Below are 26,808 nucleotides of genomic sequence, written 5' to 3'. Positions count from 1 at the left end.
GCAGATTTAGCTCTGGGCTGGGGAGATTGCCGAGCAGAGGCATTTGCATCAAAAAACACTAGCTGTCTGTCCCCATTAGAAAAAACACTTGGTGTTTCGGTGCAAATTACTTTAAAAGGGCAGATAACTTATGGATGCAGAAAGGGTAATCCATAAAGATGTATGCAATTTTGTTCAGCTGGATGTCCTCGGGGCGGAAACACCAAGGATAACAGGCACACTAAATACAAACAGACACAATCATAAGACGTGATACCCGTGATTAAAATACCCCTTTATAGGGTCCTTCTCTCTTAGGAGAGGCTAGGCCTGGTTAATATCAAGGCCTTACATTTCCTGCAACTTGGAGGTGGGTTGAGACAAGGAGCTCCTTTCTTCTCTGGATTGCTGGGAGGTTGCACATTTCTGGGGCTTTGCTGAAACCCGTCTGGAAGCAGAGTGCTGGCTGGGTCAGAGAAGACTTCTGCAGCAGAGGTTAGGAGCCGGGCCTCTGGAGCTGCAAAGACTTGCTCCAAACCCAGCTTTGTCACAGCCGCATGGTCTTCTCTGAGACCTGGAGATCTTCTTCTGCAAATAGGACGGTGGGTTTGCTGAGAGGATTAAACACAACCAAACCAAATCAATCCAAAGACCCAGAGGTAAAGTGTTTCACAAGTGCCTGGTATAGCAAAAAAGTTCATGTGTTTCTCTTTCTTACCTGCTGGATTACACACAGAAGAAAACGGAAGAATGGATTGTGTCCTGGCTGGAGAGAGCTCAGCAGTTAAGAGCATAAGCAGCTCACAACCACTTGTAACAGCACCCTCTTCTGGCCTCCACTGGCAACAGCACTTTCACGCACACACTTCCACACAGACACACAAATAAATACATAATTAAAAAATAAAAATAAATCTGTATCTGTCACCCCACCCTTCTACAAGTCTTCCTAAGTGTCAGGTAATACCTTGGACAAGTGTTGTGATCTAGAGATGCAAGCTCCATTCATAAGGACTGTTCCATCTCCATGAAAGAGTGGAGGGACTCTCAGGGGAAGAGATGCAAGAATAAGGGTGGGATATCCTAGACCAGGAAGTGTCTCAGTCCCATGCCAATACCTAAGTGCAAGGGATGATGGAAAATGTGGTTCAGGGACAAAAGAAAGGCTTTTGGAAATTGGATAGCAATTTCAACTTCTGTCTTCTCAGTGGGTGAGATGGAGCTCACTAATGTTCAAGAGATGCCTTTGTTCATCATGAAACATGATGGAGTTGTCATTATGGCTGAATTCCTATAGAGACATGTAAACACAGTAAAAGTCCAACCAGTGGACATTTAAAACTCTCATTTCTTGTTCCTTTTAGAAAAGAATCACTATCAAAAACAGTTTGCTACAGGCACAAGTTTCAATATGGTCCCACCAGATGAACTCCCTAACATCCAGTGAATACAGGTGGGGTAGTTAAGAGGTGGATAAGAAAGGACTTCAATGCTGGGTGGTGGCATTGATCCCAGAACTCGGGAGGCAGAGGCAGGCAGATCCATGTGAGTGTGAGGCCAGCCTGGGCTACAGAGATAGTTCCAGGACAGTCAGGCAGAGCTATGCAGAGAAACCCTCTCTTGAAGAAAGAAAGAAAGAAAGAAAGAAAGAAAGAAAGAAAGAAAGAAAGAAAGAAAGAAAGAAAGAAAGAAAGAAAGAAAGAAAGGAGGAAGGGAGGGAGGGAGGATAGGAAGGAACGAATGAAGGAACGCATGAAGGAATGAAGGAAGAGAAAGGACTCCAGCAAAGGATGCCTCATCTCATCTCACAAAAAATAGAAATCTCGGACAACTGTGGTCACTGGCTGCTGTGAAAGAGACCCATTGCACGAAGTGGTAGAGTAAGAGATTGGTGTGGGAAGGCGCTTAGCAAGGGTGAACACGTAATAAGATCAGGCCTGTGTGTCACATCTCCCTGGCCCTTCTGTCCCTGGAGGATGTATGAACACTTCAGAGAATGAGTGAATTTGTCATCCCACCCTGGGAAATCAACAATTTCTCAGGGAAGAAAAATGTCAGGTACTTTTCCCATTATAACGACTCCTTTTTTGTTCATTTTGTATTTTTTAGAGAATATGGATGCGCCTTGACTATTCAAAACTAACCAGGAAAGAGTGACTCCATGACACAGACTCCTTTTGTTTCCACCAGAAAATAGTTTGGGTTTTGGTTTTTATTTTGACTGGGCCATGAACTCAGAGGTCCACCTGCCTCTGCCTCATAACTGGCAGGCTTTATTTTTAATGTGTCATTTTTGTTTGGGTGACTCAGGAATGTTCAGTGGCTGTAGAAAAATGACAAATTTCTAATATATTTTTCTTCACTATTACTAGTTATTCTTTGGTGGATTCAAACCATGGCTGTAAATTATATAACAGGTTTTCTCTTTAATTCCTTTAGCTCTTACCAATCTTTATGTCTCATATTAGGTGCCCAGTCTTTAACTCAGTAAAACATCCTTTTTCAATCATCCTCTTTGGAGTGACAGGTAGCGTGTCTGGAAATAATGCCAGCCAGGGGTGCATACAACAAAGGACTTCTCTGAGTGCTGGTTCTAAGAGGTATGCCTCTGCTCATCCTGGATAGCCCTGGTTTCCTTCTCTCTGCTATGTATTTATCAGCTTGTCTTTATCCACTGGAACATAAACTACCCAAGAGGAGGGACCATGAGTGTCTTTATTCTACACTGCATGCTTGGTTTCTAGAATGGTTCCTTGGTTTCTAGAATGGCTCAATGACACCAAGGTATGCGCATGTAAAATTTCAGTTTGGGATATTCTGGATCTGAGCTCTATTGATTATCGTGCCCACCCCCATATTAATTCGGGTCTTGTTTTCCCTGGTAGGAATGCCTGAGAAAAACAGTTGTTGCTGCCCAGTCAGGCCCTCTCACGGCAGTCTGAAGAGCCCCAAATGTCTCTGTGTCTTGGCCTCATAGGAGGGGAGCTGCTCTCCAGTCTTCTTCCGTAGACTTGGCCTTTTTAAAAGCCATGCTGTCTTTCCACAAAGCTTGGATGGAATGAAGCATGGGAAACACCAGGGTGGGGATGGAGGGGTAAGCATGCAGTGACTGGGGATTTGCTAGCTTCCAAGAGATAAATTCTCACAGGAAGAGGGCACTGTGGTCTTGGCTGGGGATTGGGAAAAACTGGGAGAAGAATGTAAGGAATGATCAATGGTTATTTAAAACTTTCTCTTTAGCATAGATAAAAAAAATTGATGCACAAATATGTTTATAGATAGTAGAATAGGATTAGAGAACCACCTGTTTCTTAAAAGATTTACTAATAATTCCTGCTGGGGAGAGAATTGTCTTTGGGAATGCCTGTATGGGGCGGGACAGGAATGAACAGAAGAGGAAGAATAAAGGGAATATTTCACAGACATTTCAAGGGAGGAGATCTGAGTACACAGAAAAGAGAAACGTATTAGTTACTTTTCTTGTGGCTGTTACCAAATAACCAACCAAAAGCAACTTAAAGGAGAAAATAGTTAGTCTCAAATTTAGGGATACGTTCCATTGTGGTGGTGAGGGTGCCTAGAAGTTGTGGCCACAGGAGTGTGAGGCTGCTTGTTCACATCTGTATGGACTGACCAGGAAGCAGAGATGGGTTAGGAAGAGGGACAGGACAATACATCTCAAGCTCCCTCTACCCTCAGAGATCTACTTCTTCTACCTAGGTCCCTTCTCTCAAAGGTTCAAACAGTGCCACCAATGGGGGGATCAGTTGTTCAAGTGCCTGATCATGTGGAGGGCATTTTTTATTTAAACCATAACAGAAGGGTAAAGCCAGTAAGTCTCCTGGGACTAGGAAATGAGGGCCGAGAAGGACCCATGGTAGTTATGGTTGCTACTATGGAAGTCCCAAGATGGAGAGATCATGGAGAGAGGGCATGTCTTGGAACCATGCGCACTGTCGGGGTCCCCAAAGAGGGCCTGGGAGAGGCTATTTGTGAAGGTATAGCCTCAGTTACAGCGAAGACCCCACGGTGTTGGAGATACCAGGACCCTGGGATTACTACCAAGGACAGCAGCAAGAGGCATGGAGCTGGCCTGAGACTAACAGATAAATTGTGTGTCCTGCAGACGGCAGAGACTGCGAAGTGGAGCTGCCCAAGGCCTTTTGAGCCTAGAAGACAATGAGTGAGTCCCAAACATCAGACACTGGACTGTTTCTATTTCTGGACTTGAATTTTGCTTTTCTTTGACTGTGATTGTGCTCTGATACTTTCCTCTTAGAATAAGAAGTATGTAACTTATTTCTTACTTTTTAGGAGCCCACAGTGGAAACACTTTGGACTTTTAAAGAGATATTGGATATCTTTAGAGAATGAACTTGTAAAATTTCTGAGGTTTTTTTTTTAAAGACTGTGGGACTTTTAAAGTTATGTTGTGCTTAGATTGTGCCATTAACCTGAGATCTTGGAGATAAGGGGGAAAGAAAAGGTTATGATTTAAGAGTAATGTGTGTCAAACTTACAAGGTGTCGGTTGTGCTGGGTTTTTGTTGTTGTTTGTTGGTTGGTTGGTTGTCAGCTTGACACAAACTGAGGTCTTTGGGGAAGAGGGAACCTCAGTTGAGAGAATACCTGTGTAAGACTGACCTGAGGGCAAATCTGTGGAGGCATTTTTTGATTAATGATTCATGTGGAAGGGCCCAGGCCACTGTGAGTAGTGCTACCCCTGGACTGGTGGTCCTGAGATGCATCAGAAAGTGGGCTAAGCAAACCTTCAGGAGGAAACCAGTAAGCAGCATTCTCCCATGGTCTCTGCTTCAGTTCCTGCTTCCATGTTCCTGCCATTAGATCCTGCCCTGGCTTCCTTTTATGATGGGCTATAAGGTATAAAACGAAATTAACCCTTTCCTTCCTAAGTTGCTACTAGTCATGGTCCTCAGCGCAGCAACAGAAAACAAACTTGGGACGAGGAGGATCTCTGGGTAACTCTGACGAAGGCTCCCTCCTTGAAGTAGCACTGAGCTGTTGTTGACCATCAGGTGCTAGGATGTACAGGGAGCGGGAACAACACTCAGCTTGGAATTTATAAGCATTTCAAAAATAGGTGAGGAGTGGGGGAGATTCCTCAACGGTGCAAGCCTAATGGCCTGTGAAGGCATGTGAAGGTAGAAGAAAGAAGAACTATGATTCCACAAAATTGTTCTTTGGCCTCTACATGCATTCTATGGCCCATGCACCCACATGGACACCCATACACACATCATGCACGCATTCATAGCAACAAACAAACAAATAAATATGAAAGTCATTCCCCACCCTGAAACATTTTTGAGCTTTAATCATCTTCTTGTAAACCCATGTGTCCCCACTATTTCAGACAGACAGACAGGCAGACAGACAGACAGAGGCATAGAACCCAGCAGACAGACACACATACACAAAAAAATATATTCACATACACACAGACTAATACACACATAAGAGAACCCAGCACACAGACATGTATACACACAAAAATATATTCACATATGCACAGACTAATACACACATAAATAAATAAACTGATGAAAACATATTTGGCTGAATCAAGGGACACTGAACCATTCTGCCAATGCCACGCCGGTAGTCCTACTGTCTTAATCTGTGCTCTAGTACATAACCAAAAATGTCTCCTTTTACCTGGAGTCCACAGGGATTTCCTGGGAATTGGGTGGCAGTCTTTGCCTCTGGTTTTTGATGCCAGGGTCCCTGGCTCAGTCTCCTGTCCTCAGTTCTTGGCAATTCACCTGGGTAGACCTCATGTCATCATACGGCCAAGACTCGGCTTTTGTTCATGAGAATAGCCCATGATGGAATCTCAAAAAGGCATCACCTGATCTTTCTGCCTTCCTTCCCCCTACTCCTCTGAGACAGGGTCAAGGCTGTCCTTGGACTTGTTATGCTACTAAGACTGGCCTTGAACTCCTGACGCCCTGCTTCTGCATTCCAGGTACTGAGATTACAACATTACCACTCCAAGTTGCTCCCTCTTTTAAAAAAGAGCTAGAGAGGTGAAGTCATGTCTAGGCTTGCGTCTACTTAGTGGCGGAGCTAGCGTCTGCTCTTGGCCCTGCAGGTGTGAACCAGACTTCTTCCCGCTGGAATATTCACTTATTCCTCAAGAGGGTTTCTCCAATGCTAATTGTCACCCTAGGGAGCTGACACAGAGGCCCACAGAATAGATATGTGGTCAGCAGAATGTGGGGCAGTTTTCAAGAACTAAAGATAGATTGGAAGGCAAGTATATCTTTACACACAAAATTGAATTTATCGCAGGAAGTATAATTTATATCTACATACAGATTCAGGATGATCTAATATAAACAAATCATGGAGAATTAACTCTTCTGCCCTTGTTCTTGAGAATATGCATAATTGCTTCCTCTTTCTCGATCATGCAAAAGATTTTCTTTTTATTGTTTCTGACAGCTCCAGTATTGTCATGACAAAATGTAAAATTTCTTAAGGTTGACATTCCTCAACTCATTAATTTCTATTTAATGCACTAGCTACAGGTTAACAATTTTTTTTTTTTAGATTTTTTTTTTTATTTACCGAGTGTATGTGTGTTGGTGTGAGTGTGCCAGGATGCAAACTGTGTGGAGGTCAGAGGATAACCTGTGAGGGCTGGTTCTTTTTCCCCACCATGTGGGTACAAGGGCTTAAACTCAGGATGCCAGGTTAGGTAGCCAGTGCTCTTACCTGCCGAGCTATTGTACCAGCTTTTTTTCTTAAATGAACAAACAAACAAGCAAACAAACAAAAACCCCAAAACAAAAAAAAACAAAACAAAAATTAGACCTGTGTTCCTTATTTCTGTCCTTAGGATACCTGACCTAACCCAGGCCATCCTCTGGTGAACCCCTGGTGTATTCCACAAGACACTGTAGAGACTGCAGTCCTTCCTGGTGCTGTCCTTGTAACTTTTAGGATAAATTGCTATTTTGTTTTAGATATATTGAAAATCAAAGCATCCCTGAAGGTCTGTGGAGGTCAAGGTGACACTTTTAGATCCTTCTCGTACTAATGGGATAGTTTTATCCCAGGGACTCCGAGTCTTTAGTCACTCAGCATGAGGGTCTTAAATGGGCTTCTCTTTTATGCAGAGGAGTGTGTGGGCCCTTTGCAAGGGTCCACAGAGGGGTAATGACCTACAGGAAAGCCAGAAACTGTATCAGACTACCCTGAGTTTGTTTGGGCCACCACAACTTTCTGAGCAGGACTCAAGTACAATTTTTTTTTATCGTCCCACAAGATACCGTTGATTGAACAGTTGAAGGGACGTGAGAAGCCAGGCCTGGTGGAAGAGGTCTGTGAGACGAAGTAACAGGAAGGTCTTGGGTGGTGATTCCCTTATGGATTTCAAAAGCTAGGCACAGTCACTAACCAGATGTCTAACGTCCTACTCAGCTGTGGTGGGTGTGCGCACATCATCTCTTGGAACTACCGCTCTTCTGTCTAGGTAGATGCTTCTACCTCTTGCGTCAGCAATCACTTTTGGGAGAGTCGTGGCATCTTAGAGAGTACTGGCCGAGGTATTGTGGTGCCTGTTGGCAACGCTAAGTTAATCCAGGTGACTTTCTGACCCAGTGTAGTGGTTTGAGTAAGAAATGTTCCCCATAGTCTCAAGCATCTGAACACTTGGTCCCCAGTTGGTGGTGCTGTTTGGGGATGTGTGGCCTGGCTGGAGGAAATACACCACTGAGGGCTGGTTTTTTAGAGTAAAAAGCCTCACCTGCTTGCAGTTGGCTCTGTCTGGCTGCTCCAGTCCCGATGCCTGGCCCTTGTTGCCATCCTGTCTCTGTCATGGTGCACTCTTATCCCTCTGGAACCATAGCCTCACAGAAGCTTTTTCTTCCATAAGTTGCCTTGGTCGTGATGCTTTACCATAGCAACAGAAACGTAACTAATGCATCCAGAAGTGCAAAATCCAGGCTTTTTGAGAACTAACATGATGCTACAAAAGTAGCAAATTCCACACCTAACCTCAAGTGATGAGTTATAGGTAAAACACAGGTGCATTAAAAGTGTTGTATAAATTATCTTCAGGATACACATATAAGGCACATAGGAAACAAATGTTGAGTCTTGGGTCCCACCCCTGAGCTATCTCGTTATGAATGTGCAACTTTTCCAGAATCTGAAATAGAAAATATTTCTGGTCTCAAGCACTCCAGATATTCAGGATACCCCTGAATAAGTAGAGGAAAAAAAGAATTGGACTTTCTCTCTCAGGCAGTTCAGTATTGTGGAACGGTGTCATGAAACTTGGAATGTGGGGAAGAATAAGCTCAAAGTTGGATTTTCCCCTTATCATTGGATGACCTTGGACCCAGTTCCCCCGTGTGGAAATGGAGGAAAAAATACTGCAGACAATGCAGGACTGTTGTGAGGACTAGCTGATGAAGAACGCTAAGTGCTTGTCTTGGAAACATCACCTATTATTACAGCTTTTCTTTGTGGGCAGAAACCTCACCTGCTTCAACCTATTCAGTTTACCAGAGCCTGAGAGAGGGAATGTTTGGTTTCACTGCCACATAGCTGTTGATAGTGGTATTAGGTTAGCCCTTACACCTTCCCAAGCTTAGTTCAACACTCTTCTCCACCACGTTTTGTCTCATTTCTCCTAATACCGGATTTTGACAGAGGGGCTTGCTATACAGCTTGGGTTGGCATCAAGCTTGGGATTCTCCCGCTTCAGCCTCCCAAGTGCTGGGTTACAGGGGTGTACCACCACACTTGGCTCTGCATCCTATTTAGAATAAGGCATGCAATTTGCCAGTTTTGAAAATTAAGTGGAATAAAATAATGTCTATTTTCGGAAGCACTTCTGGCAGAATCTTATTTCTTATTCGGTGCTCACAACTTCAGAGTATGTTCCGTTAACAGCAGACTATGTGATGTGCTTAATAAATAATCACTGGAAAATTGATGGACGCCGAAGTTAGAAATGATGACTGAATAGAAGTTAACATTATGTATAATGCATTGTTTCTCCCCAAATGGAAACAGTTAAAGATAGCAGATTCTCAATAGCTAAGTCTTTCATTTTTATTTTAAGTGCTTTCCAATTTCAAAATTAGGAGATTAAACAGCAACAAAGGGCCAGCATAGCAAGAGCTGGGTTCCTCTCACTCGGATATCAACCTTGACGAGGCACTTGCAGAGAGTCCCCAGAGGTCATCAAAAAAGGCAGATCCTGTGTATCCCTTGGATGCCGCATTGTTTCCGGTTTGGAATAGAATCTCTTCTGTGTCCCCTCTTAGATACAGCTCACACCAGCTACTCGGTCCAAAGTTTACTTCCAATTCCAGCCTCAACAGACAGGTGCCAAGCCTATAAAGTTTACTGCAGTCAATACATCCCCATTCCAGAAGCAACTGGTCACAGCCGTTTCCAACACAAAGCTCCCAGGTCACCCTTTCTTTTCTTTATAGTCTGTTTCCAGACCTTCAGTGACCCATAAAGTTAACTACTAACCAAGTCATGGCCACGAGCAGAGTTGTTGTTCTTGAGTCTGGTCCTAAAGTCGCTTTTCCCTAGAACTTGTGTTTGGAGACAACGAATCTCACGCACTGCGCGTGTGCGGCTCAATCCTTCCGGTCTAACCCTAGGCCCGCTACCCAGGCTGTTTCCTTTAAAAATTCTCCAAACTGTGGGGTATTCTTGGATTTCTTAGTTTGCCCTCATGAACGTGCCCCCCCCCCCCCCAGGAGTGGAGGTGGAGGCCCTGCTCACTGAGTCGAAGTCAAGGCCTGCTGTGATCTCAGACCACCTGTGTAAACACAACAACGGCTCCCTTACTGTTTACAGTGTGATGCTCTGGTGTGTCCTTTACAACTTGATTTGTCTCTTTGCTCACTCCCCCTTATTCCAAACAGGCTGGGTATACACACATTGGAGAGGGTAATCAAGGGACTCAGCCTTGAGGCAGGGCAGAAAAAGAACTCATTAGGGTCTTAGATCGTGTGCACGCCCAGGATTTCTAAGTTACTCATCCTCCTTATTTTTTTCTAGCTACGAACATGTTAATAATCAAAGTTATGAGATCAGTTAAAGGCATCCCCATCACGGTGTCTTTCTCATGACAGCATGTAATGTTCCACCAGAATCTAATTTTATTCTCAGGCACAGCCATGGGCAGGGCAGTAGGGAAACCTGTTTTGGCTTTCACAGAGCTGGTGAGATTGTCTCCTGTGACATAGTAATACACGAAGAAAGGAATCAGGATTCACACTCATCACAAAAACATCCAGAGCTAGAAAAATCTTGGCTTCTGGGGTTTTAGAGATGGGAGCTCCCTTAAAGCAGTCCTCCAGCACAGGGAATTTCAAATTGGGTTCCCGGAGTCCCACACAGCATCCTCCGGGCCCTTTAACAGGTAAAAGTGAGTTTTAGGGGACTCAGAGCCCTCTGCCTTCAGGTGATTAAAGCAAACCTGTCCGCTTCATATGTTGGGGTTTTACGTGACTTTTTTTTTTTTTTTTTAAGGGTATCGTCTTCTACAGGACAAAAAACCAAAAAACCAAAACAAAAAAAACCTCACCAAACTGTAAATCTAGTTCACATTCCTCAATCTGTAGATAAGAAAACTGGGACCTTGGGTCCCAACCATGTGCAGCTGCCAAGTAACAGGCTCCATCCTACGCTGGAGCTGAGGAAAGCCAAGTTCAGGCCGTCAAAATGTGCTGAAAGTTGGGAATTTCTGTCAAGTGCCAGAGCCAGGGCTGGAGCCAGGCGCGGTTTGGTCTCCTTTGGGATTCCTAGCCCAGGACTCTTCAGATCTGATCCCAGTGTGTAAAAGTATTAAACACAGGGACCATCGTGTTGTTCAATGATCAAAGGAACCTCAAGAAGAGCTGAGGACCAGAGGCAGGAGCTGGGGGAAGAGGATGCAGAGAGCCATCAACCAGTGTAGGGGAGGCAGCTTAGCGCTTGCCTAGGGCAGCAGGGTGATCTCTGCTCCCTTTTCTTCAGGAATCTGCTTCACTTTACTAGTCTCTTGTCTTCCAGCATCTATGTGGGACCCGCTGCTTAGGACTCAGGGCCTCTCCACAGACTCAAGCCGATTGCACATCCTAGCCAGGAACTTAGGAGTATCATGCTTAAAACAACAGCAACAACATACTTAATTTGCAGAAATATAATTGTTAGCCAGGACTTAGTGGGTCTGCAGGGTCTGTTGTATAAAGTAATTGATATACTTAGGTGTCAAGGTCCACATAAAGGAGGAAAAAAAAATTTACCCAGAGTCAGATGAGCTTGTCTGACCTCGCTCGCTCCCCTCCGCAGGTTCCAGGCATCCTCACTTAGTGTGAGGCCCAGGAGAGTCCTCGAGCCTGGCTGCCTTTTCCCTCCATCCTCTGTCCCCCTTCTTGTCCTTCCAGTGTCTAAATTCCCTTCTCCCATAGGCACAAGCGCGACATTCTGCGTCTTTACGTTAAATCAGGTGTTCTGAGGACTCTCTCTGGCTCAAATGATGCAAAGAGCGAGGTCTGTGGATGGTAAGGCATGGCTAGTCTCAAGGAAGCTGTCTTGGTAGATCCCAGCAAACTGCTTTCTGTTCTAGACAGGCAGGTCATTTCCATCACCCTCTGAGGTAATCTGATCCTGAATGACCTTAAAGAGAAAAAGATAAAATCCGGGACGAGGAAGTTACCCCACAGTTGAATGGTTAATAAGTCTGAGCAGGCTATCAAAAGAATAGTACACAGGGGGATGTGAAGGGTGGCTGGATCCTGGATGCTGGGCCATTTTTGTCTCTATAACCATGTCCTACAACAGTGAAACAGCTCATAGTCACTCAAAATGCCCTAAACTAGAAGAATGGGTTGGGTGCCTGTCGAGGGCCATCCTGGATTTGTTTCAGAGAATGTACAGAGAGGAAGAGACGCCATTCACAAGAAAGAGTGGGCTCAGCCGGGAAAACCCCTGGGAGACTGGACTTGTCAGAGACCATTCTGGTTCCCCCACCCCTGACATTGTGCAGTGTGGTCAGCACAGCGCTCAAGGGAGGACTGGTTTGTGTCAACATGGTGGGATTACCATAAAAGTCAATTACTTGTACTTTTGGATGTGGCTTTTCCAATGGAGAGAATTAAAACCAACTAAGTTGCCTTTTTTTCCTCTCTGACCCAATTCCTGGCTTCCTCTGCTTTGTTCTCCTCTGGCCAGACCTTAGGCTCTGTGAAGTCTTGACGCCCATTTGTTACAAGAAGCGCAAGGGACTGAAGCACTGACAGCCAGCCAGGATCATCCTTAACTCTGTTTTGATCCTGTAAGAGAATCTAGGTGACAGACTCGGTCTTAAGGCTCTGGCAAAGCAACAAGTGGCTGATGCAGGGGGACCACAGTGATGTCCCTGCTGCCTGCCTCTCCCTCGTTCGCTCGCTGTCCCCTGGGCAGGCGTGGGGGGTGGGTGTCTCTGCTATGCAAGGGTGAGTCCTAGTTTGAAGATGTGGCCCGCCAGCCCCACAGCAAGGTCGGAAGACCAACCACGATCCCCAGCCGCACCCCTAGCCAGCCTACTCTGCAGGGACAGAGCCCTCCACGCCTTTCCCCCGCGCCTCCGAGCGCACGCGCCACCTGATTCGCACCGCCATTGGCTGCTGCCTGTTGCTAACCCACGTGACCGGCGTCGGCACGCTCCGCCCCTGCTCCTGCTAGCCCGGCGCGTTCCTGCGGACGTGCGTTGCTGCCTGGCCCCAGGCTCGAGTCCTGCGCTGGATGCTGCGAGCGGTCGTCAGCGATGCAGCCGCCGGCCACAAGGTGGCAGTGCCGCGCTGCGTGTCCACCCGCCCCTCGCCGCGCCAGCGCAGCCCTTCCTTGCAAAAGTTTTCCAGCCTGCGAGCAGACGCGCCCCGGCCTTGAGCTCTCCCGGGCAAGCCGGGGAAACCCGTCGTGGTCCCGGGTGACTTTGGGGCGATATACAAGGAACGCATTCGTTGTCACGAACTGGAGAAACAGTTTGGAGGGGCCTGTCACAGATGCAAAGTCTGTTGATGTTTGCAGGGGTGTTTGGTTTTGGCTTTAGGGATCGTACACGAAGCATCAATTCTGTAGGAGGCGTACAACACTGACAGCTATTCTTTGTCTCTCGTCTGGGCTTTGCACGGAGCCCCGCGTCGCTTTCCGTGGGCGAGAGGCACACGCCATCGCTGCCACCACCACGAGAGATACCCCTTCTGCAGGGATCTCGACCTGCCTAGAAAGGGAGGGCCCAGGAGCCTCCTGTTCTGCAGCTGTCCTCAGGATGCCCTTAATTCCCAGGCGGAGGGATAAGCTTGTCTGACCCCATTTGACCCCGCCGCAGGCGCCAGGCGTCCTCATTTAGTGTGAGGCCTAAGAGAGTCCTCTAGGCTGCCTGCCTCCCCCGCCATCTCCCCCTTCCTTCTTGTCCTGTGGAGGAGCGGGAGAGTCGTATGCCCCCTTCTCTCATAGGCACAAACCTGCCCCTCTGAGTTTTTACTTTAAATCAGGTGTTGCTGGGAAACAGCGAGGTCTGGGGGAGGCGGAAGGCAATGCTAGTAATCGGGGCTGCGTTGCTAACATGTGGAGCAGGAAAGGGAAACACATCTGGGATTCCACGGGGCAGCTGCGGTTCTGTCACCTGGGCAGAGCCTTTGAGCTGCTCCTAGGTCATTTCCTAGTGTCTTCAGTCTGCTTTCACCTGACGTTCATCTGCATCCGACAGGCCCCCAAAAGGAGCCCTGCCTTGCTGAGTGCTGGAATTTTTGCTGAGCCCATGACTATAGCCCATGCTATAACTATACTCTCCTGCCTCCGTTCCCAGGAGAGGTGTAGACTGTCTCTTGGAGCTTGCTTGGAGGATGTCGCCATGCCTCATTTCCAGACTAAAGACCAAGAAGAGACCAGCAGGAAGCAGAACAGATTCTACAGAGGTGAATGCTGGAGAATCACCAGGAGAGATTTACAGGTGTGTCCTGGATTTTGGGAACCATGGATACACAGAGTCAGCTGCCTGCTTGGGGTGTGTGTGTGTGTGTGTGTGTGTGTGTGTGTGTGTGTGTGTGTGCGCGCGCGCGCGCGCGCGCGCTAAACAGCCTCTGTTTCCACGAGTTAGCAAAGCAAAACCCAGGAGCCGGTGAGTACCAACCACATACCAGGACCCCTTCACCAGAGTGAGTGGCTTCCTGGAATAGGCTGGCCAAGCCAAGGGACAAGTAGCTTGGGGATATCCAGCAATGGGAGAAAGAACTGAAAACCTCACAAGATTATCCCCCAAGAGTAAGAGCCCGCATGCACTCGTGGCCACCCCCCCCCCCACACACACACCTCCCAGGTACACCAACACTTAGGTACAGTTGAACCTAACAGATCTACTGTGGTCTGAACGGTGTTGTCCCATTCCCTAATTCATGTTGGAACCCAATATATAATGTGATCATAGTCAGAGGTGGGGCCACCGGAGAAGTGATTCAGTCGTGGTTAAGGGACTAGTACCCTTATAAAGGATGTGGTTGAAACGGGCTGTCTTGCCCCGCTTCTACCCTGTGAGGACCCGCCCACACTACATCACCCTGGCAGCAAGGAGTGGGCCCTCACCACACACCAAATCTGCCACCACCTTGATCTTCGGATTCCCACCCTCCAGAACAGTGAGTACATTTTTTTTTAAGTTCCCCACCTAAGGTATTTTGTTACAGAAGCCTCCACAGACTACGACACAGCCTGGATCATGAGCCAGTGGTTGGCAAAGCAGAGCAGAAAGGAAGCAAACGCTCATCCACCATGCGCTCACACGCAGAGCCAGCCTGCAGATATGGTGAGAGGTCATTGCGACGGTCAAGTTTTTCGGTTTGTTTGGACTATAGTTTGTACAGCTAAAACATGGACAACTCACAAATCCTGGGATGGACCAGGAAGGCCATTCGGTGAGATTTTTGTTCAGCTGGGGGTGGTGACAATAAACACAGCATTATGGTTAATGTGTTACATATGTTATCGGCTCGCTTACTCCTCCTGGTACCCTTGAGGGGTCAGCTTTCTTAAGTCCCTCTTTAGAGTCGGGGCAGCGGAACGCTGGAGACTTGAGAATCTTGACTACGTTTTGCAGCTAATAAATGGGAAGTTGATATTTGAATCCATGTTTTGTATTCCCGAGTCCAGTGGTGAAGCAACAATTTCTTCCATGGTGAGTCCCTCTTCTATTCTTGACCAAACCTGGCCCAACTTCAGGCCGGGTCCAGCCCTCCCAGAGCCGTGCAGTTTCTGCGTCTGCGCAGACAGATGGCGCCTTGCCTGCTTCACTGTGTCTCAGGAGCCGAGTTGCTGCACCACCCTCCATGGTGGGGAGCTCTTCCCGTGGATCCCCTTCAGAACTGTCTGGTGAATCCCCTGCACATCTGTTACCTCCTTCAGTGGGGGCAGCTGCACTTTGGAAGGCAGATAGGATCTTTGGAACCACTCCACCGTGATTTGAAATCTGGTGTGAACACCAGTGACCAAACTTAGAGGACCCGAAAAAGGAACCATTTTTGGTCAAAAGAAACAGGGAACACTGCAACCAGATGAGGTTGACTTTCTTCTGTGACTGAAAATCTGGATCTAGACGTAATTCCAACTGGGAAAGTCCTGCTGGAAGAAAGTACATGTTCAAAAAAAAAAAAAAGTGTTTTCTCTGTGCCTGCCCTTCATGTAAAACTCAATCCATCCTCATCACGCAACCAGATCAAGAAAGAGACAGTGTCTCCTACTTCTTTATATATTTATTCCCTTTTGCACAAAGTGTGTGACTTGGCGCCTTGCACATAAACCACAGAATAATTCGGCTTTCTTCAGAATGCTAGGAAATTTCCTGCACTGGAGGAACTTGCTTTCAAAGCCAAGGTAAGAAGGAAGTTCCAGCCACGGGAGTGATAGAAAGGAGAGAATAAAATACACTGGGGCAGATGAGACCAAAGCGTCTCCTAGGGACAATGGGAGATGCGGTTCGAAAGGCTATATTATGAGAGGATAAGTTCTTTGTCATCTCTGACAGTGAGTGACCTTAGTTTTGTGAATCGTTAACCATGCACCTTCCCACTCCTGCAAATACCCACAAGCCATAGGAAAAATAGGACGCGCAGCTTAGACCGTGAGTGTAGACCTGGGGGGCCCCTAGGTGCACATTCACACGTGTGTCTCTGTAAGTAAGTGTGGTCCCAGCCTCCTGACGGTTCTGCAGGTAACTGGTTCTCACAGCTTCAGCTCACTCCCACTTGGAACAAGACCCCTGTCACCGTGGCATGCTCATCAAGCAGTGACTCCCTGTTCTTTGCTAATCAAATCTACCATTAAGCAGGACAGCTTATGTACTCAGAAATACCACGAGTGGTCTAAGGCAGGGATTGGCTACCTGTTACCTCTGTGAGTTCAAATGTTGGCAGTGTGGGCCAAGTGCAAGTATTGACAAACAGTTGGCAGGCATATGCAAAAACTACCAAAGGTAGTTTCCTTCTTGCAGATGCTTACAGCCTAAGACTGCTCACCTACAGAGACTTTCTATCTAACCCTAGCTACCCCTGCCCCTCTGTGCTGTACACAGTAACACGCGCAAGTTCCATGTTGCTGGGTAGTTAATACCACTCCATCCAAGTGCACAGGATCCACCTGACCCCAGCCTTTCTGTGTCTGCCATTTCCGAGGCTTTTCTTTATTCCCTTCTCAACCTCTGTCAGGTCAAGTCCCAGCTGCACAGGACATGGCGGCACCATTAGGTCACCAAGCCTGCCTGTGCTGGAACTATCCGCTTTCAGAATTCTTGTCGAGTTAACAGTAAGTATCTCTCTGGTTCCAGTAACTCTTTGCAGGTTTTGTAACGTGGAGCGGAATCCAGAATAACTATTTGTTTAAAGCCAACAGCGGTTCCTTTAGAAGCTGCACTCCGGAGTGAGCCGGGCAAGTCTATTGATGATTCTAATGAGAGTCAGTCATCAGAGAAACTGCACGAGGCAAGTCACCGAAACCCAGTATTTTATGCTCATTCTCTCCTCCTCACAGAGTTGTGGAGACGGCCATGTTATTTTCTTCATTTAAGAGAGGAGGTTTCAGGAAACCAAACAATTGCCCCAAGTTACAGTGACAGAGAGAGAGGTCAAATTTGCACCCAGACCCACTGCCCCCCAAGGCAAAGATCTGTTTGTTTGTTTCTTACACACAGGGTTTCTATGTGTAATAGTCCTGGCTGTCCTGGCACTCTCTTTTGTAGACCAGGCTGGCCTTGAACTCCCAGAGATCCACCTGACTCTCCCTCCCGAATACTGGGATCAAAGGTGTGCGCCACTCCGCCCAACTCAAAGCAAAGATCTTAATGGCTTTTCTACTGTGTCAGACTTGAATTATGTCTCAACTTCAAGAAGGGGAAGTTGCTTAATCTTCTTCAACTGCTGCTGCTTTGTTCTCCCACCCCTTCCTCTTCTTCCTTTGTCTTTCCTTCCCATCTTCCGTGTCTTCCTCTTCTTTCTCCTCCCCTTATTTCTGTGTGGGGAGGCCAGGGTCTCCCTTGCATAGCTCTGATTGACCTGGAACTCACAACCCTCCTATTGAAGCCCCCTGACACCCAGGGTTGCGGATTTGCATCACTACTCTTGGCTCCTAGTTCTCTTGAATCTCAGTTTCTCCACAACAATATTTCCCTTAAAGAGAGAGTGTGCCCGCCATTAAAGGATGCTTGTGGGCTTTCAGAATGACAGTGATGTTCACATGTACTTCACTGCTTTTGCAAGAAGATCTCTGCACAGGGACTGTGAATGGTGGTACATGAGCCATGGGGGAAATTGAGACGCAGAAAGACAGTAGTAGCAAGGAGTGGGGCCCAATCGAAAGAGCCTGTGATATAGCAAGGGCCAGGCTGCTCTCTCCGTGTGGCTATACATTGTGTTTGACCAAGAACTTGGCAGCATTAGAATCAAGCTATGGTCTAAGGACATGGGAAGCATGAGAACCCATTGTCCTGTTTCAGAGTGTTCTGCAGAATTGCAGGGAATGAAACAGAATCTGCTCGAGTTGTTGGTATCATTTACTTGTGTGTAGCACCAAGTCATAGTACAGAGGTATGTGTTTTCCAAAGCATAGGCCACCAGTGCCTGTGAATATTAGCATGCTGTCATGTCTTCCATTGTCAGGCACTGTGACCACAAAGAAGGGACATCCGAGGAGCCTGAGGAAGGCTTCATGGTCACCTGTAAATGTCCATTCCAGCTCTATAATCCCTCTCCTGATTGTGCATGTGAAGCTTTTAATGGGAAAGAAAAATCACTGAGACTACTCTGCCCGATGACCATGTGGAAAGGACATGAAAGCAGGGTCCCAAATCTAGACTTCACTGTTGGGATTATTTTTAAGAGAGCAAGAAAAAGCCCTAAATGGCTTATTATATAACATCCAGATGTTTGGCATCAACCCCGGCAGATGAGGGGATGCCTTTTTCATGGTTCATCTGGAGGCTTTGGCTATAGACACACGAAAGAGCAGCTCTCCAAGGAGTGGCCGGGTCCTTCTCTCATTTGTCCTTCCAGAGGCCTCTGGGCATCCAGCTGTACCTTGAAGCTTAGATGCAGCAGATGAGCCTAGGCTTGGGAAACGTCTGAAAAGCTTCTGATGATAGGTTCCATTTAGATGAGTGGTTCTCAACCTGTGGGTCGTGACCCCTTGGGAGTGGGTTGCAGATCAGATATCCTGCCTATCTAATACTTACATTCTGATTCATAACAGCAAAATCACATTTATGAAGTAGCAACAAAATAATTTTATGGTGTGTGGGGGGGTCACCACAACACGAGGAACTGTATTAAAGGGTCGCAGCGTTAGGGAGGTTGAGAACCACCAAGCTAGTCCCAATGCCAAGTGAAAGAAATATGCCCTTTCCAGTCAGATGTCTGATCCCTTTAATTGTGGACGAACTAAGGTAACATGCCATTAAACACATTTGTGGGTGACCCTGCTTTGACAACCCATATACGACAACTGGAAGGCTACAGTGAAGACCAGCGTGGTCCCAGGGCGAGGACGGCATCTGTGAAGTGTCTTATGGTTTTGCTGGGACAGGTGCACTTGGACTCCCAGCAACAGTGGTTGCCTGCACAAGATCACAGCAGCCAACATTCCAGCATGGTGGGGGAGGAACTCATGAGCTTCCAGCCCTAACTAAGGCACCATGGACAAAGGATGGTGTGTGGGCGAGGCAGTGCCAGTTTTCTTTAAGGGTGTGGCCTCTGGGAGGCTGACCATGCTTCGTTGGATAGCCCCACATCTATGATATATGGGTAACATACATTGGACTCCGTGGCTTGTTTAAACAGTAAAGAGGTCATAAATTTGGGAGGGGGTGACTAGAAGTTGGGGGCAGGAGTGAGGGGAATGTGATTAAGATACTGTGCATGAAATTCTCAAAGAATTAATAAAATATTATATTAATATATGTTTGTGGGCTTTTAAAAAGTGACAGTTTCTCTTTCAAGTGATAGGCAGATGCCCACATGTCAGCTGGCTTGTTTATCTCCTTGTGTTTGTTCTCAGTTGGAGGAGGCTGCAAGCATCCTTGCTGTAGAATAAGGAACCTAAGACCTGGTTAGTGGAGACGTTTGTTGAGAAAGCATAGAAATCTCTACACGCCCTGTTGTGGAAATCCTTTCAGTCCCATCACTGATAAACAAATCTGGTGGGCCAATACACACCAAGGGCTCTTACTGATAGAGAATTCCACCCATCTGTGAATTCCACTTGCTTCAGAGCCCAGACAGTACTAATTCACTTTTCAAACCGACCTGTAACAAAGCCTGGCAAGGAGAGAAATCTTGGCTCCGACTCCACCTGCCAAAGAGCACTCAACTCCAACCTTTCATAGGAACCGAGAGGGTGTTCAGGGCTCCCATGGATGTCTCTGGTTGCACTTGTTATTATTTGGTGCTTTTGTTAAGCCTGAAGAGTCCACGAGGCATTGTATAATACTGCAGATCAGAAGCTTCACACTGCTTCCTGCTGCATTACCCAGGGCAAGAGTAATGATCCTCAAGCTGCTACAAAACTGCCTTTAAAAAGTCACGTTCCCATCTCAGTACAAAAATCTCTTTTCCTGAGTGTCAGTGCTCGCCCCCGCCCATCCTTCCAGAGTCTTAGAAGCCTCTTCTGTTCCCTATACAGCTTCATTTTAGTGGTTCTGTTACAGGCTCCTAAAGAGAGAATGCCTTTTCTTCTTTGTCAAAGTGACCACCTAGCAAAGCTATTATTAATTAACTATTAGTAATTCATTGAGGCTAGGTCCATGAACTTTGCTTCTGCATAAATTTGTGTGTAAACATGTGTGGGTTCTTGGCAGAGAGATGCAGTTAGACCCTGATAGACTAGGAGCTTGTTTCAGTGGGAATTAGGACACACCTCTGAAGTTTTTGATAGGACCCTTCAAGATGGCGAAAGGTCTGTGCATTTGGAGAAACAGTGCATGTTGCATAGAACCATGCAAATCATGCCTTCCATCTCTGAAAACAGAAGAAAATTCCTAAGAGGTATCCTTAGCTCCTGGGAACTAGACATGCATCTATTGAAATCACCTTCACAAACCTCTGCCCAGTGTCTATAGTCAGGCCCATATGTATGATGTTCAAACAAGGCTTTTAGATGATCCTAGTAAAAGAATCAAACCCGAGAGCCTTGGGCTTTCTACTGCTTCATAACAAGTTAACTCCAGACATAGCAATTTATACAAGCTTTTATCACAGTTTCTGATAGTCGTTGTGGCTCAGGGTCTCCCATGACATGTGGGTCAGGTGTTTTGGGGGTTCATCATCTGACAGCTTGACTTGCACAGAATGGAAAGCAGCCTTTCCTAAAAGACCCCCCCGGAATACTCACTTAAGAAGAGGCTCTGGTGGCTTAGCGTCTGCAGAGTCAAAGAAAAGAGGTGGAATAATTTGTCTTTGCTATCAACATGGCAGGGAGTAGAGAACTCAGCTTGAAGTATTAAACATAGCAGGGGAGCCAAAGCACAGAGCTGGCACTAATGTGGTCAGACACATGTGATCAGCCGCACGAATCATGGCAGGCATGAAGCTCTAGGGTAGCCACATGGAAAGTGTGACAAATGGCGAAGCTGCACAGACTGGGCCATACCTGTGCACATCCAGGTGCGATTCTGATTAGTCAACATCTTCATTATTTCCCAGGCTTGGTAATAACTCTTAGGGCTTCTGTGGGAAGATTTGGAGGGCAGCTGCTAAGAACAGTAGAGGGAAAAGGCCTGAGCTCCACTGGTAATATTCCCACAACTGACTACAGAGTGCCCTCCAACACCTTCCCTGTCCTTAGTCACACTTAAATAATGTCCATCCAAAACTGGGCTGGAAAGTGGAATGATTCAGTCACCATGCAGAATAGATTCCCAAACAATAGACCCATCCCCGCCCATCCAAGCATGGCCGTCTTCTGCCACCTTCTCTAGAGAAACCCATCTCTTCACTGTCCTTCCATAACGAAGGGCTGTCCTGATCACCCGGCCCGTCCCTCCTCTCTCCCAGCCTGGCATGTGTTCTACCCCTGTCTGTAAACCCACTCCAAGAGGATCTCTAGGTGTGCCCTGAAGTCTGGCACCCTGAGTCTGTTTCGTAGAGCCAACTGGTCTGACACCTTTATCCTCCTCATCCCACTTCATCTATATTTTGTCTTTTGAGACAGGCTTTCTCTGTGTAGCCCTGGCTGTCCTGGGACTCACTCAGTAGACCAGGCTGGCCTCGAATTCGGAGATCCCCCTGCCTCTGCTGAGATTAAAGTCTTGCATCACCACTGCGTGGCCCTCTTCATCTAAAGTAGGTGAACTGGGGTGTTGTTTTGGGATCTGGCGTGTCCTCCAAATGCCATGCTCGAAGGCTGGGTCCCCAGCAGATGGCGATATTGGTAAGTGGTGGAACCCAGTGAAAGTTGGAATTTGGGAGGTGGGAGCCTTGCCCCTTTCCTGTCTGCCATTTTCTTCCTGGACACTGTGGTAGAAGCAGCTTCCTCCATCATGAGTTCTTGCCATGATGTACCGCCTCACCACAGACCCAAAGCAACGGGCCAACAACCATGGGCAGAAACCGTGATGAATCTTGCCTCTGGGTAAGGTGTTTTTCTCGGGGCCTCTCAGAGGGACTAGCTGACTGACACAGGTTGTCTTTCCATACAGGGGTCCCAGTGTACCCAGAATGGATCAGAGGAAAAGATACTTCCTTTCCCTATTCCTGAAGAGTCCCCGATAGTCTCCCACCTTGAAGACCTTCAGTGGGACCACATCTGTGGAATCTATTTTGTCACCTAAAAGGACACCTTAAGTTCCAAGTAACAAAAGAACAGATACTTTTAGGGAGCACTTGGTTGTCTGACACCAGCAGAGACCTGTTACTGAGCCGACTTTCCGTGGCTGACAGAATGCCTGAGAAAAATCCACAGAAAGGGGAAAGGCTTACTTTTGCTCATGATTTCAGCTGTTTGAGCCCATAGTCACTGGGCCCTCTCTCACCCTTGGTCCTGTGTCAGCGCAGCAAATCACAGTGGAGAGCCATGGACTGTTGATCCCATCTTCAGAATTTCAGAGTTGAGGGAACAATAGAGATCTAAATCATGTCTGTAATCCCAGCATTTGGGGAGCTGAGGCAAGAGGATCACTGCAGGGTCAAGGCTATCCTGTGCTATATATCGAACCATAATAAGTTGTAGGCTAACCTGGGCTACCGAATGAAAACCTGTTTTTTTTTTTTTTAAGTCTGTCTTAATTAGGGTTACTATTGCTGTGGAAAAAAAAAAACACATGGCCTGGGGAGGAGAGGAAAGGAAAGGATTTATTTCACTTCTAGTTTCACACAACAGTTCATCTCTAAAAGCAGTGAGGACAAGAATTCACACAGGGCCGGGCGGTGGTGGCGCACGCCTTTAATCCCAGCACTCGGGAGGCAGAGCCAGGCGGATCTCTGTGAGTTCGAGGCCAGCCTGGGCTACCAAGTAAGTTCCAGGAAAGGCGCAAAGCTACACAGAGAAACCCTGTCTCGAAAAACCAAAAAAAAAAAGAATTCACACAGGGCAGGAACCTGGAGGCAGGAACGTAGAGGATGCTGATGACCCGCTCTTTCCCTTTGGCTTGCTCAGCCTGCTTTCTTAGAGCACCCAGGACCACCAGCCCAGGGGTGGCCCCACCCACAAGGGGCTGGGCCCTCCCTCATCAATCTTGCCCACAGGCAGGCCTTACGGAGGCATTTTCTTAATTGAGGTTCCCTCCTCTCAGATGACCATTACAATGATTATCTCCATGCCTGGATAGGAATGGCTTCCAGAACACAAAGAAGGGTGGTGAGGAGGGGGCGGGTTGGCAGATCCCTGCGGTGGTAATAAGTATCAGAGTTCAGTCTCTTCCTATGTCACAGACTATTCCTGAGACCTTATACTTAAAGCAGAAGCTACACCATGAGCATACACTTGACTTTAGGAGGGTTGGAAGAAGTTAGCCTACCCGAAGGGGAAATGAATAGAACACAGTAGAAATGTTAACGTCCAGTATCTGGAGTCAGGTGGCCCAGGTTCAAGTCCAAATGCTACCATTTAAAGGACCTCGGGCAAATTATTTCAGCTCTCACTATCCCTGTCTGTAAAACAGGGATGATAATAGCACACCTAACTCCTAGGGCGGCCCTGAGAGTTTAATGAATTGGCATTTGCGGCCCTCTTAGCACACACAGCTCCTAGTGAGTGCTATTGTTACGCCTTAGAGAGGTTGAGAGTGGATTTCAGTGAGAGCCCACTTCATGCTGCACAGAGAAAACAAAAATGGATTCAAAGTAGGAGCTCTGAGGTCAGGCACGCAGAACCGCAGGGCTTCATTTCAGACCACCTGTTTCTTGTAGCATCGGGCTGTGCTAGTGGGCTCCCTCCGAGTGTCCAGCCAACTGAATTTACATATTGAGAAGCACATCTGGAAAGGCCACTGAATGTCCAAAAACGTCTGTCAAATTGAGTCAAAGCAACAGTCTGTGACGGATGTAAAATATTTCCACTAAGTCTTTGATGCGTCTGACTCCAAGAGGTGAAACCTAACCCACCCCCTCCACACCCCACCCCTACTCGTCCACTTTGAGTAGTGGTTAAATTTAGAGGTGATAGCTTGCCACTTGGGGAAACCCTACTGTATCATCCTTGTTCCTTTTCTCAGATGGAGTTCTCCAGATAAACTGTGTGTGTGTGTGTGTGTGTGTGTGTGTGTGTGTGTGTGTGTGTGTGTGTGTTCACACTCAGGGATGAATGGTGCTGCACAGGGGTGGAGGGTATTACCTGAATCTAGAAAGCATCTCCCCGACCTTCCTTCACTGACCCATTTGCCAATCTTCTCTGGAAATATCCTCACAGACACACCGGGAAATAATGCTCTCCCAGTCTCCTGAGCATCCCCCAGTCCAGCAAGTGTACACTACAAATACCACACTTAACTCTGAGGAAAGAAACTGCCTTGTCCCTAGAACTCTCCAGAAGCCTACAACGGGGACTATGTTGTGAAGACCTTTTGCCAGTAGCCACAGAATGACTCCATCCTGAATGCAAATAGTCTTTTCCTCCCTACTAGGTCAGGACATTTCCTTGGTCCCTGACTGTCCCCATATGCAGAAGATTACTTAATGTCCATGTCTCATGCAGAATTCTCTCTTCCTGTGAGACCTGAAGAGAGGCTATTTGCATATACTATAAATATGCTAGGTCCTTATAAAAATGCTCCTTTAAATTTAGAGAGGAGTTTAGTTCAAGAAGATTCCATTCTGAATCTAAGCCAGCTAAATGTTGGGACTTGCCCAAAGGGCTTCATTGTAAGACAGGGACTCTGAGAGTTTGGTCCCATGGGTGGAGCCAAAGTGATCAGTGTTGCAGCAGTGTCACAGAGGAACGAAAACAGAGTTCTGGAAAACTGTCCCAGTGTGTGCTGCAGTAAGGGGAGTGACTGCTGGATCTAAGTGGATCCATTTGGGACATGGTCACTGAGGACAAGCCCTATTTCAACGGTGATTTCCTGTTGCCCTGCTCTTTTCCGCACATACCGTCCATCCCGAGGCATCAATGTGTAGGAGCTTGGGTCCTGGAGTCAGAGGACTGGAATTGGAAACTCCTGTATTGTCAGCTTTCTTTTACTGTAATGAAATACCTGAGATAATTAACTTACAAAGAAAAAAGATTTGCTTTGGTGTGGCCATGGAGGTTCCAATTCAAGATTAGCAGAGCCCTTTCTTGGAGTCTGTACTCGGCGTGCTAGATGGTAATGGTAGGTAGAGTGAATGTCTCATGTCATAGACAAGAGACAAAGAGACCGGGGTCTCACAGTTCCCTTCAAGACCCACCCCAGGTGATTAACCTTAAGACCTCCCACCAGGTCCAACCTCTTAAAGGTTCAACCACTTAACAGTAACAGCCTGGACAACAAGCCGTCACGATGGGCCTTTAGAGCACTTATCTGAAACAAAACACCATCTTTGACCTTGTACAAGTCACTCAACCTACCTAAGGTTCACTTTATGATCTGGAAACCATAATAATTCTATAGCTACTACCAGCAGTCAGTACCAAACAGTAGTGTTTATCTTATAGGGTTATCTTCGAACATACTCCATGGGATGTTTTTAGTCTACGATCCAACATATAATAAACCAGCAAAGGTTTGGCATTTATCAATAGAGATAATAGCAATTATTTTGATATTGTTTTTAATGGATCGAGAGATCTGGAATATTTTAATAAGGATAATGTTGATAATGGCAAGTCATTTAGGAAGAGTGAGAAAGCAAAGGAAACCTTTAAGTTTTGGATAACAATCAAGAATGAAGCAACTGCTTGGCCCCTTACAGGCATTGTCATCGTGTTCAGCTCTGAGGTTTATTGGCATCACAGAAGACACCCTCCCTTGGCTTGCATATGTGCAGAAGTGTGATGTGTGCATGCACACGCAATGCCTCTTGTATTCACCTTTGCTAAATGTGGAAAGCAGCCTCTGGCTGTCATTCAGAACATCACAGGGAAAAAAAAAATCAGGCTTTCTTTAGTCCCTGCAAATGGATCCAGGCCTGTTGAAGGATAGTTTGCTTCACTCCAAAGCCAAGAAAACAGTCTTGGGCCAATCACCATCTCTCAGTCGTCTCATTTTTCTTCTCCTGTTTGGTGTGCTTTGAGTGTGGATCCTGAGAGAATCTGGAAAATTAAACAAAGCAAATAAAATAATTCATCTTTTTTTTTATTTTCTTCTCTTAGTTCAAGGACCTGGAGAAACAGAAGAAGCCAAGATATTTATAATAGGATGCCGCAGCTCTTAGGAAACAGACTGAAAACAATGAAAAGTAGGGCCTAAAATGAACTAAATAGACAGTTTTCAAAGAAGTGCAAATGTCCGATAAGTGTGGGAGAAAATGTTTAATAGCCTATAGCCAGCAGAGAAATGCAAATCAAAACTCGACTGAAATTCTATCTCCTTTAGTTAAAACTGTTGTCGCCAAAATAAACAGCAACAAATGGTGGCCGGGATTTGAGGAAAGATGTGAACTAACCCAATCACTGTGAAAATCAGCAAAAACAACAAAACAACAAAAAACTGCAAGTGACCCATCTATGTCACTCCTAGGAATATTCCTGAAGTTAGCATAAAAACAGAGCTACCTCACAGCCATGTTCAGTACAGCACTGTTCACAGGAGCCAAGCTATGGAAGCACCCTTAGGTAGGTGCTAGCCGATGACTGTGTAAGTACAGTGAGGCGCGTGTGCACATTGGAATACCATGGAGCTGGAATGAAAAACAAAATTGTA

At 46.6% G+C, this 26,808-nt stretch overlaps 1 long non-coding RNA gene across 1 annotated transcript; it reads left to right on the top strand.

Annotated features, from left to right (window-relative positions):
• The first annotated feature begins 12,621 nt into the window (after nt 1-12,621).
• LOC128104321 (uncharacterized) lies at nt 12,622-15,117 on the top strand. Its single transcript, XR_008215958.1, has 2 exons — nt 12,622-13,950; nt 14,681-15,117. It is a non-coding gene; the product is annotated as an uncharacterized LOC128104321 (long non-coding RNA).
• Nucleotides 15,118-26,808: the final 11,691 nt, after the last annotated feature.

The sequence above is a fragment of the Peromyscus californicus genome, unplaced genomic scaffold, assembly GCF_007827085.1.
Source record: "Peromyscus californicus insignis strain IS unplaced genomic scaffold, ASM782708v3 Scaffold_8__1_contigs__length_139910024, whole genome shotgun sequence".
Lineage (NCBI taxonomy): Eukaryota > Metazoa > Chordata > Mammalia > Rodentia > Cricetidae > Peromyscus > Peromyscus californicus.
This window is presented reverse-complemented; position numbering and strand designations above follow the sequence as displayed.